This window comes from Mastomys coucha, unplaced genomic scaffold, assembly GCF_008632895.1.
Source record: "Mastomys coucha isolate ucsf_1 unplaced genomic scaffold, UCSF_Mcou_1 pScaffold10, whole genome shotgun sequence".
Lineage (NCBI taxonomy): Eukaryota > Metazoa > Chordata > Mammalia > Rodentia > Muridae > Mastomys > Mastomys coucha.
Genome location: NW_022196892.1, coordinates 1,436,808 through 1,456,254, shown reverse-complemented (window position 1 = coordinate 1,456,254; position 19,447 = coordinate 1,436,808). Strand labels below are relative to the sequence as shown.

General features: G+C 42.6%; 1 long non-coding RNA gene and 1 pseudogene across 1 annotated transcript in view; one reads left to right on the top strand and one right to left on the bottom strand.

Moving 5' to 3' along the window:
- Positions 1-17,727, top strand: part of LOC116072957 — a 39,229-nt gene extending 21,502 nt beyond the window's left edge. Inside the window, exons 2-5 of the long non-coding RNA XR_004111601.1 lie at positions 11,452-11,576; positions 15,453-15,517; positions 16,972-17,021; positions 17,580-17,727. This is a non-coding gene — a long non-coding RNA (uncharacterized LOC116072957). The remainder of the gene's footprint in view (positions 1-11,451; positions 11,577-15,452; positions 15,518-16,971; positions 17,022-17,579) is intronic.
- LOC116072947 lies at positions 12,605-14,376 on the bottom strand (annotated as a pseudogene).
- Positions 17,728-19,447: the final 1,720 nt, after the last annotated feature.

The window sequence follows — 19,447 nt, the reverse complement described above, 5'->3', positions numbered from 1 at the left end:
TCTACTCTTTGAGTGCTAGGATTGCAGACAGCCACCATTACTCTTGATCCATCTTGACTTTATCCACTGAGTACTTTATCCACTAAGCAACCTGCCCATCTCTCCAACCCTATTGTCTTCTCTGTTGAATCAGGATCTTAGATATCCCAAGATGGTCTCAGATTTACCATGTAACTGAGGGTTACCTTGAACATCTGCTCTTACTGTCTAATATCTACTGAGGTAGCTCCTGGGTGCTGAGATTACATGTATATTACATCATGGGCCCTCTTGCTGCTGAAAATCTAATCCAGAGCTTCATGCATGCTAGGAAAATATTCAATTGAGCTATATCCACAGTCAGTTAAGAGGTTATTTGGAGTGAGGGAGACAGGATGTTGGCATCATGAATAATTAAGAAGTAATAACTTAATTTATTAAGTTTTCAGTGCCAGGTTAGCCAAGGTCAGACTGTAACACACAGCAAAAGAATAGAGGTAAGTGAAGAATGTGGGTAGTGGATCTGTGAACCCCACTCCACAATTCAGAATTCCATACTTCACCAAGGCCACTCCTGTGAGTGTATCAAAAGACCCTATTCACAAGACACTCCTCCAAGAATTCTTTCCCCTTGGTTAAAATTTTCAGTGCATTTAATAGAGACACTCCTATGTGAATGTTTGTCTTTAACTCATACAAAAATACCTTATCTCTCCTTAACAAAAAAAAATAGACCTCAGGCAATGAGCAGTAGATGTGTTTGCAGAAATGATACTGGGAGGCACTGTAGGAGAAAAGAACTAGAGAAAACCGAGGAGATGTTACAGGCTCCTTCATAAAATAGCTGAGGGGTCTGGCCTTGAATAATAATGTGGTGGCTTGTGGATAGTAACACAGCTCTGTGGCCAGATCACCTTACTACTTACTAGCTGTAGGACTGAACATCTCTGACCTCAGGTATTGCTAAAAATGAATAGAGGTGTGTTAGGAATACAGCCAGGTGGAGAGCATGCTTGCTTACAATGTAGGAAATCCTTGGGTCAATCCTCAATGGAAGCAAATACCCATGAGAAACTGAAAGCCTATTTCAGAATCCCTAGCTTGGCCTCTCCTTGCAGGCTAGAAGCTCCCATTCTCACATGCACTTGCAATATTTCTTTTTCTACCAGCACTTTGATAATACCAATTTTGGTGGAAAGCTGCTTCATGTCTCAGCTAGGCTTGGTCTCTGCACCTTGATCATTCAACCCCTCAGCAAAAGTAGAGAAACTCATTTCACAACAGAGAAAACTGGCCTAGCCTGGAAATGAAAACTCAGCCATTAACTGACAAGAGTCAACTCCTGTGAAAGCAAGACATGACTGTCAAACTTGAGTGTTACGTTTTACTAGAACTGAATTTTCCACTAACGGGTTAAGATACAATGCGTAGTAAAGTACCCAATCCTTCCTTGCTTCCTCTGAATTCATTTTCTACCCAGAATACATCTGCCACTGGCTGACAATGCATTCCTATGAGTCACAGAACATCTAACAAAAACCCCAACACCAGACATGAGAAGTACTCTTTTGAGTCATTTATCAGAGTTGTCCAAGAGACCCCCAAAATATTGTGGGCCATTGCTATTGTCTTTGATTGTTGCCATTTCTCCATATCTGGAACATAAGTCCTTATTGCTAAAGATACCATGTACTTCAGACATAGAGTCCAGAAACCCCTGAACTTGAACTGACCTGAAAGCCTCCTTCCTGAGGAGGTACCAGAAGGCTCCATGCATGCAAGTTTTCAAAGGAGAGAAGCAACCAGCAGACCTACCTAGCTATGATGCATATGGATACAGCAACAATCAGCATTGCTCAATAACCCTAAGGGTGCAGTAGTGGTACGCATAAATTAGCAGTAACCAACAGCTCTCTAACTGGACTGCAGACCTGCTCAATGGAGGGAAATCATGTCTGGTGATGGAAATCTAGGTAAGTGTCCCAAGGCTTAATGAAGTTATTGATCTTGGAGGAGAACCTGCAACTACAACTTTACTAAACCAGCATAACTCTAAATATTTGTCCATATACCCACAGATAAGTATGGTCTTCATCCATTGTCAAGTAAACTTATGTTTGCAACAGACAGAGATCACTACAAAACAACCCAAGCAATTAAAATGCAGAGCCCAGTTATAACAGATTAATCTACAACATGATTCATATACCTAAGTTGTACATATCACTGTTGAAGTGTGAATAGAAAGATCATAAAAGGCAGATAAAAAGGACATTTGCTGTGAGTGTGTGTGTGTGTGTTTGTGTGTGTGTGTGTCTGTGTCTGTGTTTACAATCAATGAATAAAGAGGCCATGGATACATGGTAGGGGTACATGGAAGTTTTTGAAGGGAAGAAATGAAAGACAAAACTGATGTAGTTTTATTATAATCTCAAAAAAATAAAAAACTAGTGGATAAAAATGATCCAGAGAGATAACTGAGGCTTAAGGTGCACTTTGAACCAGAAACATGAATTAGTGTTCCTAAAATGATAGAGATTTTGCTTTTCATCTAAATATGGTGGATTCCTAGGCACACCACCTAACTAATCTCTCAAGAACAGATATCCCTGAAGTAACACTGATCTCAAAATCTAACAGAGCATATGAGACTGCCATCTATTGATGCATTGGGCCACATCATAGTTATCTGGAAAGGCATATGGCATGGCAGCAGGTTGGCACCTGAAGGCTGAACATACATAGAATCTGAGGTATAAATGGAGCTTGCTAGCTCTCTCTGGGCCTTTGTACTCACCAAGGATTCTCAAACTTACAGGAGCATTTTCTGACTCTTTAGAAGACTTCAAGGGCATTCACACAGTAAACAAGTGCATTTTTAACAATTTAGTGAGATAGGTAAAAGGAAAAACCCAAGCTATAAAGAGTAGGTAAATGAGTTACAAAAACAATTAAGCCAACCACCCTGAAATCCAGGTCTTCTGAGGCCCAGATCTTCAGGCATGACATCAGGGGCTCATGAAACCATGTCATGCGGTTCCTCTGCAATGAATGGGAACTATCTGAGAGTGCTGGATAAGCTCTCCTAATTGGCTAGGAACACCAATTAGGATCAGAGTGAGGAACACAGCATGAACTATTTGCCTGTTCTTTGGCCAATGTGCCTTCTTTTAAGGTATGGTCTCACTCATCTTTGGGTACTGCTGAGCTGAGCAGTTGGTGGAGGTCTCCCCTTCCAAGAATGAGCATGGGGACAAACAAATCATTAAGGTGTCCTTTCTAGGAAATTCAACTTTAACCAACAAAAGCCCAGAGATAGATTAGTAAAGTATTACATTCTAATAGTGTTACAAAATAAGTCCTGAGTAGAACCATCTCTATCCCCAACTTTTCCCAAGCTCACTCTTCTGAACTCCCACCAACTCTGAAGCCATCTTATGCTTTACAATAAATTTTTGCTCTGCTAAATTAGCCAAAGCCAATTCTGTTCCCATGCCATAAAGAAAACGTCTGGTTTAGAACTGAACAAACCTACAACTTTGCCATGTACAGAGGAACCTAGCTCATCCTTTGAACCCAAAGAATCAGAGAAATGAGAATTCTCTGGAACATACATATATGTGTATATGTTTGTTTTTTCTCTCAAAAAGACTGTCTTTATACCTGAGATAAAATGCCTTTTGGGTCTTTTGTTTTGTTTTTTTGTTTTTTCGAGACAGGCTTTCTCTGTATAGCCTCAGCTGTCCTGGAACTCACTCTGTAGACCAGGCTGGCCTCAAACTCAGAAATTCGCCTGCCTCTGCCTCCCAAGTGCTGGGATTAAAGGTGTGTGCCACCACTGCCCAGCTTGAGTTTTATTTTTAGTGCATGGCATATATAGTTATTAAAAATATTTTGATCAATTTATTATGAGCTAAATGGGAAATTAAAAGCATTCTCTTCCAAAGAAATGAAAGTAGCATTTGATACAATCTGGTATTTGTTTAGTATTTTATATTTTCTTCCATTGTTCAAATTTATCTCTTGGTTATTATATAATCAAAAAGATGTTATACCTGGCATTTATTGGACTCTCTATTTTTTCAGATAAAACTTTATTCCAAATAACCACCAAGCTTCTACTAAAGCAACATGTTTCCTTTCTTGTGTGTGTGTTGAACAACACCAACGAAAAGGATGAAAATACTCTCTTGACTTTGCAAAGGGTGAAACTGTTTTCATGAAGTTGTAGGTCAAAAAAACTCCAAGATTGATGTCTGACTTTAATCAATTTTATCACTTGTCCCCACTGACTAGCTTACTGTCTTGATGGCAGGTCTTTCTGTGTGATCCAAGTACTTCCAAAGCAAATGCATTTCCAAAGAAATGCAATAAGCAACATAAATTCACAGAGCAAGTCTCTGAATACATTTCTACCTCCTTGTGTTGTTGTCTGATCTGAGAAGGTACACTCTAAGAAGCCAGGAGATCATTTCTAATCCATATCATGATGATAACAACAAACTCTGTGACTGTTCTCTCACAATGGAGGCACTCACTGAATTCTCTGTCATTCCCAACAAATAAGATGTGTTCTATCAACATATGCACAGCATGAATCTATCTCCTTGAGTTAATGATCATGGGCCTAGAGGATTTTAGGCTAGAGATGGGAGAAGTGCCTAAGTTCCATGGTGGAGGTGATTATATAGATAATATATCACCACAAGTTATTGTTGTGGCTTTACTTGTATTTGGATGGATTTGTGTGTCTTTTTGACACTAAAAAATTCTGGAAATATAATAAATAAATTGTCATTGTGGAATGGAGACAGGACGGAAGGGGGAGCAAAGAGAAGAATCACTATTTTCTGTTTCAACTTGCGACATAAAAGTTAACTGCATGCCAGTTGCCATTGAAAAACACCAATCTTCCCTACCAGTCACTCCCATCCATTGGACATAAGATAATAATAAATACAAGAGTCCAGGAAAAGTAATACAATCCTTAATATGCAATTCTATGGAAAGTAACATCAGCATAGAAAAAGAGAAAAATGGCTTACACACTGATCTGGCAGCAGACGATGGATTTCCTTGATGGACAGGAACTTTTTTATCTTTTCCTATAAGCCAGATTTTAACTCCTTCCAAATCCCCTCTCTCATTGTCCTAAGATGCAAACTCTCAGCTAATGAAGAACATGGGGCCTAAGGCTGCCTTTGTCCCCTTTCTGATTCTGGGCTTAGTCATAGAATCTCTAAAACTCCAAGAGTTCTGAGACAGGTAGGCCCAGCCTCCAGAAAGGGAAAGGAGGGACCTGGAGTCTCCTATAATTCTGATAAACTCCAAGCTCTTCCCACATGAAAACTGGCCCATAACAATGTTTCTTACATTATCATTGTTGTGATTATAAAAAGACAAAGAAATATAAGAATATGTTCTACAGGGTTGTGGTGAGGTATGGGGGAAGGGGGTGTCTTGGAGGGCCCATGCCAAAGCATCCCTTCCCCCTGAGGGACCAGCCACACAACGGTATCGTATAAAATAAAGTTTATTTAGGGCATGAAGAGAGCAGTTAAGAGAGTAGTAGAAGCAGAGAAAGGCAGAGAGGAGGAGAGTGTAGAGAAGTAGAGATGGGCCATGACCATGTGGAGAGAGGGGGAAGGGAATGGGGAGAGAGGGGGAGCAAGAAGCAATGGGCAAAGTAGTGACAAGAGTAAAAGAGAAAGAGAAAGAGAGGAGGGGGCAAGCAGCCCCTTTCATAGTGGGCCAGGACTACCTGGCTGTTGCCAGGTAACTGTGGGGAGGAGCATACCTGGCTGTTGCCTGGTAACTGTGGGGGTAGAGTCCAGATAGAATACCAACAATCCTCCATTTTGGTTTAATTAAAAAAAGGAAAAATTAGAAAGAGGTGATGGTGAAGCAGGAATAGGGTTGTCATGATATCTGGCTGCTTCATGCTGACATTGGGGGGAAGTGTCTCTGGGGAACCCAGAAGAATGCATAGGGGGCTGTTTGTCCAGCCTTAGGAGAGTTAGCTATTTCCTTGCTGTCTGAGGATAGGTCAGAAGGAACAGGACCAGTAGAAAGTGTCTGTGAGGAGATTAGAATATCTGAAGGTTATTTCTCTGGAGCTGTCCAGGGTGTAGTAAGCACCTGGACTTGACAAGATATTGAGTACATTTGGGAGAAAGAAAAAATTTTCTTAAGATGTACATTTGAAACCCAGAGGAATCCCACCCTCTGGAATAGGTTAGGCAGATGTATTTATCTGAAGGGAGCCTATTTGGTCCACAAGAGGTAGATCTGGGTAGGTTTTCTGTAGATAACAACATGAGTTGGCAACATGAGCAGTCTTTAAGATGAGCCTTTTATGAAGCAAAAGGAACATGATTAAAAAGTTGGATCGTACAGTGAATGTTTTATTAGAGTTAGGCAAATTTATAGGAACTCAGATGTTAGGACAGTGGCATAGCAAGAAGAGGAAATATGAAGCATTTGATTAATGGAAACTAAGTTTAGGTAAGGAAATAACATTTTATCTGTGAAAGTTTTCTTCTTGCTGTCAATGTAGTCAGAAGTCTGAGAAAGAATAAACAATAGTCTATCAGTTATATATTATTTTAAAAAATGAGTGTCCACTAGCCAACAGTTCTCTGTGGTTTCCATGGTCTCCATGGCAACTTGGGCAGAGTCAGTCTGGCTTTCAAGTGCAGAAGACGCAGGGCTTTTTCTCTGTGGAATGGATATGAGTGACATGAGAAATGGCTTACCTTGGTTTAGCTAATTCATTTGACTCAGATTATGCAGTTTTGTCCACTGAATATTTCAGTGATTATGATATCACCATCCAGGAAGCATCCTGTAGCTGTGTCCACATCGTCTGAGACCTCATGGGAGAAACTTTAGAGGCTTTTCTGTCATAAACTTAATACTAACAAACTTCTAACAGGACTGAGCGCTATATAGACTGGTTATAACTAAATAGAATTTAATGGCAGATGTAAAAATCATATTAAGACATGATCAGAATGAAAACCTTAGGTAACTTTGACAGATTATGTAGATAGAGAAAACTGTATTTTGTATTAGCAAAGAAACATTTGGCTAGGACTAGAGTAAGAAAAACTGGCAGCAGTGTCATTAGGATTGTGGTGACAGAAAATAAGTTTGTCCTGTGACACAAACTGAGCATGCAGGCCGTGAGAACAGGCCAGGGGTGTGGGAGCATGGATAGGTAAGTGAGTGGGCCCTTTCAACTGTATAGCCCACATGGCAGAGGCTGCCGGGCAGCAGCTCCTATGGGAGCTCTCTTGTGGGCGGGAGCAGGCAGCCAAGCCCTCGCACAGAGAGAACACAAAGATGCTTGTGAGTGTGGGAAAACAGACCGGACCTCTGGAAGGAAGCAAGGGGTGGGGACACACTTTTTAGGCTGAGAACTAGGAGCAGAGCTAAGGAGCAGAGCAGGGAGTGCAGTAAGTAGGGTCTTCAGCTACGGGGCTTGGGGGGATCCAAACCTGCTTCTCAGGCAAACCGTCTGTACCAGCAGGCCACAAATAAGAGAGGGGTGAGGGTAAAGTCCAAGCTAAGGGTTGATAGCAAACTGACCCAAGGGCAAGACACTTGGGGGCTAATGCTCAGAGCCAGTGCTGCTAAGTCAGAGAACAGTTATCCAGGCCTGGCCTGGAATTTCCAGCTGTGAGAAAGAAACTGTCTCCAAGGAGAGGGAAATATCACTCAAGGGAAAGAGTCCTAAAACGAGGGTCAGGGCAGCACAGGGGGAAGTTCTGAGCTCAAGAAAGCTTCTGTATACCATGCTCTGGGATGGATGCTTTGACCAGTGGGAATGAGGGCTTACCAGATTCTGGGCTAGCAAGCATGGATCTTTTGTTGTGGCTGAGATGGGATGCAAACCTGCAGAATTTCTAGATCCAAGGCATGAGGCACCAATATTGTGATTATAAAAAGATAAAGCAACATTAAGATATGTTCTAAGGGGGTGTGGTGAGGTGTGGGGGAAGAGGGTGCCTCAGTGGGCCCATGCCAAGGCATCCCTTCCCCCTGAGGGACCAGTCACACAAGGGTATAGTATAGAATAGAGTTTATTCGGGGCATGGGAAGGGAATTAAGAGAGTAGTAGAGGCAGAGAAAGGCAGAGAGACAGAGAGTGTGCGTGGATGTAAAGAAGTAGAGGCTGGCCATGATCACATGGAAAGAGAGGGGAAAGGAATGGGGAGAGAAGGGGAATAAGTAGAGGCAATAGAGAGGCAAGAGTAAGAGAAAGAGGAGGGGCAAGAAGCCCCTTTTACAGTGGGCCAAGCCTACCTGGCTGTTGCCAGGTAAATGTGGGGGTGGAATCCAGACAGAATACCGACAATCACTTTCCCTCTTCTGATTCATCAGCAATGTTCTTTTTCAGGGATCATGCAAGCTACACATTAACACAATCCCAGAACACCACCAGGAGGACAAACATCAGACACTGCATAGGGTAGATATCTTTAGACAGCCTAGTGGAGATGGATTCAAAACTCTGTTTTTGGGAAAGTACTTATGTCCCTCTTACTAATACAAATATTTTTAAAATAATTCTATCTATAAAGTGTATTATTGTAAAACAAGCATGGAGACTTAATTAAGGTTTTAACTGCATGTGTTACTGTGAAAGAATTGCAATTGCACAGTCTGAAAGATTTTAATTTTCTCCTGTCTAGTTTACTCATGATCGAAGCAAAATTATGATAAGCAGGTATTATATGGCAGATTATACAAATGAATTCCATGAACCTAGCATTTTTAAAATGATTATATACCTAACTCTCCACTCTACTGAATTCAGGAGAAGCTTAGATTATACATACTAATGAGGCTTTATCACCATTTAAATTTGCCAAGTAAGCATCATTCTAAAAATGTAGTTCCATGTCGATGGTACCTGAATGCTGCCAATGAGTTTATTAGCAGAGTGCTATGTTTTATTCCTTACAAATGACATTAGTCTCAAAATAGAAACACAGTAGGATATACGTGGATGCCTCTGTCTCTCCATCTTCCCTTGTCCTAGATTTTGGAATCCAAAATGTTCTCACACAAAGCTGTCATTCATCTGAAAAGAACTTCCATATCATGATTGTCTCTTTCTCATGGTAGACTTCGAATTCAAAATGTAATGACCCTTATGCAACATCAGCAATGATGTTCATTTGACAAAGGAGGTGGTGAATGGACAGGGTGGGTGGGTAGAATAAGTATAGACCAGGTTGAAGACATTTGACCTCTGTGAGTACAGCTGCAAATAAGATATAGCCCCTGCCCTATGAAGCTTGCATTCTGTTGAGAAGGCATTCTTATCTCTTAGAATAAGAACCCAAGATTTAATATACCCTATCAGAGAGGAATCCCCACCCACTTTCTGTCCATGCCTCCTCATGTGTGTGCATGTGTGCTTTGTACATTTTCATCTTTTCATGTGTGCATAACATATTTATAATCACAAGTATAAGGAGATAGAGGAGATGTGGGTGTGTGCCACAGTGTGTGTATGTTGGAGGACAACCTTATAGTTTTAAGTATAAGGGAACAGAATTAGTGTGGATGTATGCCACAGTGTAAGTCAGAGGACAGCCTCTGGTATCTGTCCTTGCTTCCATTTTGTTTGGTACAAGGGTTTCTTATTCCTATACAATAAGTATGCTGTGTTATATAGCTCATATGTTTCTAGAGAATCTCTTGTCTCTGCCTCCAGTCTCACCATCGGAGACTCAGGGTTACAAATGCATGTGTATTTGTATGCTACTGCATCCACCTTATGTAGGTTCAGAGGATCTGAACTCAGGTCCTTGGGGCAGTCTCAATGAACCATTTCCTAGCTCATTTTTGTTATTGTTGTTATTTGTTTTAGTTTAATTTTTGCCAATATCTCTACAGAAGAGTGTTAAACACAAGATCTGCTAACAATAGGAGACAATGTTATTCTTACTGCTATTTTAACCATGTATATCTAGAAGAGGTTTGAGGAAAAAGGTCATGGAGGTATTCTTACTTTCAACTTGAATTTTTATAACTCAGTCTCTCTTGAGAACTTTCCCAAGAAAGAGAAATAGCTAGGCTAAGGCAAGGTCTGGCTTTTCACAAGTTTCTGGTAAAATTCCTCCCTCATGTCAGTCACCCATGGTTATCCTACCCTGGTTTTAACAGTTGATTCTAGCCTGACTCCCCAGGCTTAATAGTTCATTTCACAGAATTCAGTTGTGTAATGTGAAAAACACTCTCTGATTATAAGCATATGCCTTAGATCATGAACCAGTACTCCCAGCTCATTTCATTTGGACTTATCCTTCACAGCTCTCCACACGATAATGAGCTTCATGGCTCACTTATTTCTGGTTTACTTTCTACACTAAGGCCAGAATTATCTTTTAAAACATGTCTCTTAGAGGACCCTGATCCCTGATTCAAAAGTCTTTGAAAAATCTGTCTGGGGATGGAGAGATGGCTCAGTGAGCAAGACTGCTTGATGACCAAGCCTGAGGATCTGAGTCCAGACACCCCTACTTGTATTTTTAAAAAGTGCTAGGCACCATCACACATATCACACACAAGTGCTATATCACTAGAACTGGAGAGGAAAACAGAGACAGTAGGACCACATGGGCTTGATCATCCTAGCTCTAGGTTCAGTGAGAGACTATGCCTTAAAGGCGTAACAGGAAAAGTGGTAGAGCATGACACCCAACTCCTTCCTGTAGTCATTGTATGTGTGTGCAGAGACACATACACTCGGGTATATGCAACACATATACACACAAAAAAAAACACAAAGATAGAGAGAGGGAGAGGAGAGGGAGAGACAGAGAGAGAGAGAGAGAGAGAGAGAGAGAGAGAGAGAGAGAGTAGATATCAGTGAATTTCTGCAGAAGAAAATTATGTGTTCAATTAGTAGTACACTTGCCAGTGAAGCTCTTTTTCAGAATTTGACATCCTCTAGAGCTATAAAACCCAAATTCTCTGGCTGAGGCTGTGACTTAGGTAGTTACGTGCTTGCCATATCAGTGTGAAGACTAACTAAGTTCAGATTCACACATCCATGTGCAGGTTTGCCACGCTAAGGTGTGCCTATAAATCCAATGCTGAAAAAACGATCCCTGGAGCTTACTGATCAACCAGTAGATGAATCATTAAGCTAAAGGTCCAGAGAAATACCCTGCCCCAAAATAATATGGTCAAGAGTGACTGAAGAACAACGCACCTGCTTTCGACCTCTGGCCTCCACATGCATACACTCCCAACATCTCTCTACCCTCCACTCTCCACAGTCCACTCTCCACCCTCCAGCCAAAACTATCTTTTTTTTTTTTCCAGATCAGGAAATTTTATTGCTGACATGCAGGAAAAGTCCCCCATGTAGTACAAAAATGTCTTTATACAAACTTTTTTGTGACTTTTTCCATTTTGTTTTGTTTTTTTTGTTTTTGTTTTTCTTTACAATAGGACTTCTCAGTGCCTGACAGCAGCAAGGGCCCCACCCTCCCCTCATCTGCATCATCAGAAATACCACCAGACCCAGGTTGCCTTCAGAAGGAACCAGGCTGGCTGATGGCGCTGCAGACCTGAAGGTATTGCTTTTAAAAGGAGGGCATGTGGAATCAGGCCTGAGGGGCTAGGCAGGGGCTCTGCCCAGGAGGGTCCTAGCCAGGCCTCAGAGCCTCACTGGAGGGCAGTCATGGGCTAGGGGCCCAGACTGACTGCATTTCCACTCCCTTCAGAGACTATCGCTATCAAATAAATATAGAAAAGAGCCCCTCCCCCCAGCACCATGCCCTGACTCTTCAGTGGCCAGATGGCTGAACTAGAGGCAGAGCTGAGTACCAGGGGAGCTAACTGCTGGGCTCAGGTGGGCACCCACAGACCCAGCAAAACAGAGGCACAGGCGCCCAGGGCTGGATATGGGGCATGGGGAGGAAGGGGCATGGGCAGCCCTGCTACTGCTGGCAAGAGGTGGCCCCATTTTTTCCAGATGGGGAAACTGAGGCACAAGGAGGTTTGGGGACTTGCCCAAGGTCACTCACAGTGAGTCAGCTTTTCAGGGGGTGAAGGGCAGCTCACACTCTAGGAAACAGTCTCCCCATTGGAGAACAAGAGGCAGGAGGGGGCTAGGACTACCTACCAGGAGGGTGACATCGCCCTCTCTGAGAGTACACAGGAAGGCCTCCGGAGTTGGGTCTTTGCTTGGTACTGGGTGTGCCAAGTCCGGTGCAGGGAGGGGCATTCTGGAGAGAATAGCATTTCTGGCAAGACGGGCATCCACTTCAAACTTTCAGCTCAAAAAGGGTAGCAGGGCTGTTCTCAAGCCAGGTAGGTAGGTCCCCAATCCCTACAGATGTCCCTCCAAGTCCTACTCCCAAGCAGGTATTTTGCCCAGTCTTATGGCTGAGGGTCTCTAAGCACAAGTGGCCTGTCCTGTCCTCAGTAGGCCCAGAGCATCCTCCATTGGCTACAGGTCCCTTTACACTATGTCCACGTTACCTGGGTACCACGTGAAAGATGGAGGAGGCAGGACTAATGCAAAGGAGCGGCACCTCAGAGAAGCTGCTAGGACAGAGAGCCAAGTCTAGAAACAGAGTCTGGTGGGTTGAGAGCAGAGAGACACTGGCAAGAGGGCTCCTAGGTGCCTGGGGATGAGAAGGGAGCCTACACACATGTGGGCCCTGTTATTCAGCCAGGCATAGGGGCAAAGAGTGGCCATGGGCTGAATTCATGGGTTCAGTAAAAAAATAAATATATTTGACTTGGGCAGAAGGTGAGGTGAGAGTGTTCCAAAGCTTAGACTGAGGACAGGCTCCAGGGGAGGAGCAGTGGATGATGGGAAAGGGTGCTTACTGGGGGCCAGCAGCGAGCTGCGTGGTCAGCTTATATGGACTGTGGGATCAGTGGCCTGGCCAGACTGCAGCTGTTCCAGTGCCTGGGTTGTGAGCGTAGGCTCCCCTCTTTCCTCCCAGCACTCAGTCCAGAGACAACATGGTTAAAGAGACAGAGGTAGATTAAAATGTCATGATTAAAACCAGATTAGGTATCTATCTAGAATTCTCAGATAAAAAAACAAGCAAGCAATCATCCCAAAAGGTAGCTTTGTGGTACCTCTGTTGACCCTGGCTGTGACCTGGGCTGTCCCTATCCCTGCCCTGTCCCTACTGCAGCCTGGGAGAATCAATCCAGCACTGCTGGGCCTGGGCCCAGGCAGGTCCAATGGCTGGGCCTGGGGTGGGCCGAGAAGAGGTGTGCTGGGCCTGTGCCCTAGCTGAGGGCACTATTTCCTCAGATAGCGTTGTGCCAGGATGGCTGTGTCCAAAGAGGTCATTGGCTGTGCGTCACGGACTAGTCGTCGGACTGGTGGCATGCTTCCAAACTGCCGCTTGGGTACCCAAGTCTGGGCCTCGTGGATGGAGCTCTTCTCTTCAGCCAGCAGCAGTTGCTGCCGCATGTAATTCTCGAACTCGTACTGGGAGCATTCCTCTGTTACCTTTGCCTCCTGGGAGCTGTCAGAGCTGCTCATTTGGTCATCAATGTCAGGAACCACTTGCAAAGGGCTACTCAGAGAGGACAGGGACTGCCAAGATGCAATGATGGTACTAAGGGACTCCAGGACATCGGCAGCAGCCAGGCATTGCTGGGGGTCAAGAACCAGCAGTTTCCGGATAAGACACACTGTGTTCTCAAGAGACTCTCCCATCCTCGGGGATGGTGTACTCAGCAGCCTTGATCTCGCTGAAGAGCTCCTGTGGGATGCTGTCGTAGAAGGGGAATGGGCCGTAGAGCATAGTGAAGAGCACCACGCCCAAGGCCCACATGTCACTAGGCTTCCCTCGGTATGGCCGGCCACTGAGCACATCAGGACTGATATAGGCAGGGCTCCCCCTCTGGTCCTTCAGCAGATCCCCCTCCCTCACAAGGTGCTTCCCAAGGCAGAAGTTGGTGATAGTTATCCGGTGGGTCCTTTTATTGAGCACCATGTTCCCAAGCTTCAGGTCTCTGTGCACGATGTTTTTCTGGTGCAGGGCTTCCACCACACGGACCACGTCGTAGAAAATGATCACAGTCTCGCGCTCACTGAGCCTCTTCTCCTTGATGACATAGTGCTGTAGGTTGATAAGGTCAGCGGTCTTGTCACTGAAGTCGTGTGCACAGAGGCAGTCAAGGACGAGGCAAATGCGTTTCTTCATCTTCTTTACCATCTGACCAGACTCTGCGTCCTCGACTGCTTCACAGGCACGGTCCTGGAAGAGTCCATGGTGGTGGACCACGCCATCCTGCGTGTGCAGCAGGGAGAGCAGAGAGTATTCGGTGTGCAGCAGCATCTTGCCCTGCCTTTCCTCTTGGCTCTCTATTCCTTGCTCGCCCCTCTCCTCAAGGGTGAGGATCTTCCCCGGGGGATCAGCGCTGCTGGCCAAAACTATCTTAATTCTCCTACTGCTCATTTTGGCAGCCAGTATTAGCAGTGAGTGCCAACTGAAGACTGATGTGTTGTACACACTGGGTTTCAAAAAATTAGTACAAATAATAATGATGACAATAATAATAATAATTATTATAATTATAATAATAATTTTCACAGATGCCAGTGAAATTTTAGCTGAAACAATAGTAATTTGGATGCATTAAGCAAAATGAAAATATTATTGAAACTGGTTCCATCGGTTTGTCTTTTTTTTTTAATTTGGTTATTGAAAAACTTTCAGTTGATGTATGTATACCATATAGTTGTAATCATGGAGGATGATGACTTCTATCTCAATATTGGCTTTTTATATAGGAATATGTATTAGCAGCTCTCCCATGCCTTCAGATGCCCTGGGAAGCCATTCTTCTTTGCACTGGATACCACTGTGTTGCCTCCAGGTTGTACAGCTTATTTTTCCATCCACCTAACTGAAAGACATCTTTGCTGCTTTTATGCTTTTACCAATTAAAGATAAAGCTGATATAAATATCCATGTGCTGATTTTTGTGGGGACATATGTTTTCAGCTTTAAGATGACAATTGTTGAATCATATGGTAAGACCATGTTTAATTTTATAAGAAACTGCCACACTGTCTTCCCAAGTGGCCATGGTGTTTACATTCCTACCACCAATTAATGAGGGTTCCCATCCCTCTCCATCCTCAGCAGCATTCCATTCTCTCATTGCCCTAGATTCTGGGCATTCTAGGAAGTACGAAGGCAATGGTTTCTTAGTGTTTTGATTTATACTTCTCTAACTATATATGTCAACTATTTTTCTCATATTGATTTGTAATTTCAAATGTGTGTGTGTGATTGCCACAGTGTGTACACAGGGAGATCAGAAGACACCGTGAAACAGTCAGTTCTCTTCTGCCATGTGGGTTCCAGGGCTAAAATTCAGGTCAACAGGCTTTGTGGCAACCACTTTAACCTACTGAGCCATCTAACTGGCCCTTCATATGTTATTTGCATTCTGTTTGTCTCCTCTAGTAACATTCACTTCTACCCTGACAATTTCTGCAGGGGATGCTTTTCACGATCGTCAAATATCTAAGGTAAGTTTTCTAAAGTGTCTAACTGGACTTCTTGTGTAGGCGTGGCAATGCAATTCCTACTGAAAAACAAGTGAAAATGTCATTGTTTTTAAAATTAGAACTAGTGAAGCCATGTCCTCTGTGAACAATGGTTCTCTCATTTTCATGCTACAATGAATATCAACTCCCTATTCAAAATGTCTTCCCTACTTAACAGCTCTCTGAACTTCCTCACATTGACTAGATTAGGTCTGATCACCCCAAATTAGTTAATTTAAGGAATTGTTGTTATTCTTGTTGTTCACCAAGGAGGTAAAGGAAAAGCCCTGAGGGATTTTGCTTGGATTTTTGTTGTTGTTGTTGTTTTATTTTATTTGTTTTACTTTGTTTTGTTTTTACTTCCTTTAACAGAGATTTTACACAGTAACTAGAATATACTTTATTGTTTGGAAAGCCATGGCATCTCAGATCCTTATACTACAGCTTGGCCAGGAATTCAGTCAAACTGAAGAAAAATGATTTATAAAATCATGAAATATTTCTGAGATCTGCACACAGCCCATCTTGGCTCTCAGAAAATTCAGTGGAATTCCCAGGAAAATCAGTATTTACAGTCATGAAAAAGAACAAGAATAAACTACCACTGTAATCACTAATACAATCACTAACACAGCCAACCGATGCTTCTAGACTATCAAAAACATCCGATTACCTGACAGTGACAAGAGCCTCTGGGATGCTGTTAGTGATGTCCCAGAACTCTGCGAAGCAACCTGGCAGCAGATGTACCACAAGAACACTGTGACTAGCTCTATTTCAAATAACGCGGGACAATCATTTCTCCTTGGTTTCCCTTCATATCTGTAGCTTTATTTGTCAATGCAAATCCTCTTGACTTGATTCCTCTGTATAACTTGGTTCCCACTGGCATTCCTGTCATTTCATGAAATTCTTTCTTCCTGGAGTTTCATTTTCTATTTTGGCCGTGTGGTGTGGTAGAATACATTAGATTTTCTAGATTTCTAATTTTTTGATTGAATTGATATCTCTGAATGGAAGCAGTCCATTTTTTAAGTCATTCAGAGCAGAACTACCCAGCAAGACTCTACTTAATATGGACCTCATACATACAGACCCACTTATTTGGCCATCAAGGACAATTATAATAGACTTTAAATGTTCAGTCCATTTTTAGTTCTCTGACTTTCATTTTAAGTTAAGCAGCTGGCAGTGGTTCAATAAAAGGACTTTAATATTTAAAAGAGTCAATACACAGAGTTATTTCTTAGGCCTTAAAGGCAAATGTAACTTAAAAGTAATGAACTAACTTGGACATAATTCGTTTTGTTTCTAAATTAGCTCTTTTAGTATGTGGAACTATTAGTGTTAGGAACCTCATTGGGACAAACAACTGTACACACTCTAAGAGATACCTACTAATTTGTGTTTATCACTGCTCTCTTTATAAAAACTAGGAAAGTCAACAACTGATGGAGAAATAAAGAAAACATGATACATATGAACGGTACATTTTTATTCTGCTATAGTGAAAGTAGAATTAGAAAATTTGTAGATAAAAGAATATAGGAAAAAAAATTATATTGAGTGAGGTAACCACGTCCCAGATAGGTGAGCAATGCATGTTTCCTCTCATGTATAGATCCCAGCTTTGAATCTTAAGATATATGTGAATCTTGAAGCAATGGCAGAAGCCAGAAAACTGGAAAGGGACTATTGGTGAGGGATACCTGAAATAAGGTGGGAGAGTACCTAGATATGCATATATATAGGAGCATAGTAGGAATAGGTGTTTTAAACAGGGGTGTGGTGATGAGGAAGGGTTAGCCAAAGTGGGTATATGAAAAAGCTATATGGAAATCTACTACTTTGTAAACCAATTTAAAAACATACTTTAAAGTAAAAGAAGAGCCTGCTTGGCTGGATATGATGATGTTCCTAAAAGCCATAGATTATGAAACAAAAACCTCAGTACTGGATGTACTGCCTTAGAAGTTGTTGGTTAGGGAATTCTCTCAGGTCCCCATAAGGTTTCATGCTCTTTCTATTTCTCCTTGATACCTAGATAATTGATGAAGTTATATATTCCTTCGGTGAAAGATATAGAACAACCAGTCTGCAACTTAACTGGAAGCTTCTTCTTCCTGCTGGCTCGTTTTCATGGTGTCAAAAAGTATTGTGTGGGTGACTGTGAATAAACAGTATCAACAGCATCACCCAGCTGTGACCCTTTTGAACTGTATAATACCAACATACTAGGTATAATGTGTCCACAGATACAATAGTGCCACAATTATTAAATATGTAACCAACGACTCTCCACATGAATTTGATGCCCACCTCACAGGAGGAAATTCATGTCTTCCACTGTAGAATTTGTCTAGAACTCATGGTTGATCCAGAGGTTAGGCAAGGTCTCTGGTTGAAGGATGGGGCCATCCACTCATCTCCAAATTTTTTTAACTCAGAATTGTTCTTGTCTAAAGGAAATATGGGGACAAAGTGTGGAGCAGAGACTGAAGGAAAGGCCATCCAGAGCCTGCCCCATCTGGGGATCTATCCAATATACAGTCACCAAACCCAGACACTATTGTGGATACCAAGAAGTGCTTGCTGCCTGGAGCCTGATATAGCTTCCTCCTGAGAAGCTCTGTTAGAGCCTGACAAATATAGATGTGGATGCTCGCAGCCAACCATTGGACTGAGGATGGGGACACCAATGGAGGAGCTAGGGAAAGGACTGAAGGAGCTGAAGGGGTTTGCAACTGCATAGGAAGAACAACAATATCAACCTAACAGATCTCCCAGAGCTCCCAGGAAGTAAACTACCCACAACCAAAGAGTACACGTGGAGGGACCCATGACTCCAGCTGCATACGTAGCAGAGGATGGTCTTACCTGGCATAAATTGGAGGAGAGGCACTTGGTCCAATGAAGGCTAGATGCCCCAGTGTAGGGTAATGCCAGGGCAGTGAGGTAGGAGTGGGTGAGGGGGAGCACCCTCATAGAAGGAGGATAGGGGGAAGAGGATGGAATAGGAAGTTTGCAGAGGAGAATCTGGGAAAGGGGATAACATTGAAATTTAGTAAGTAAATAAAATATCCACACACACACACACACACACACACACACACACACACACACACACAAAAACTCTCATGGCTGGAAATATTATAGATTCCAGTGGGGGAACTTACTGCACTTATTTAGCCAAGTTAACATAGCATCAAACTCCCTTCAAAATATTTATGTTTATATCCGTAGAGAAATGTTACTCTTGGCCTTAGTCAGAGAAGTTATGCTTTGCAGTGAACCACAGTGAATACAGAGATCCATGTTTGCTCAAAGTTCTGAGAATAAGTTGAGTGCTGGGAAGTGCTCAGCCCTAAGCAGGATATTTTTGCCATCTACCTGGTGGTTCAGAGAATATCTCAGAAGAGGAGCCAAGAAAGAACGTTAGAAACTAGAAGGTAGGAAGTTCTGAAGAGTGCCATATTCTGGGCATGATGCCATCATGGCAACCACAATCCCACAGAAACTCTAGGTAGACTAGGTCTATGACTACACAAGACTAGGTCTATGACTGTACAAGACTAGGTCTATTGACAGTCAAGCACTGATGAAGGAAAGGCACAAAGGCCCTATCTCTCCATGTCAGTTATTTTATACTCAGATAATAAGGGGGACATACATTATCTTCAGATGCATACCCATTGATAAGAGTACCAGGATTGAATGGCTAGCATCATTGAAGCAGACAGCCCTAGTTAAATTTAGTAGACCTCAAAACAAACTAAAAACATTAATGTGTGATAGGGACTTGTGGGAGAGGGGAGGAGAGTGGAAGTGAAATAAGGAGGGGGAGGAGTGAGTGTGTGACAGAATGCATGATATGTGCATGTTTATCAAAGAAAAAACTTAATTACTGTAAAT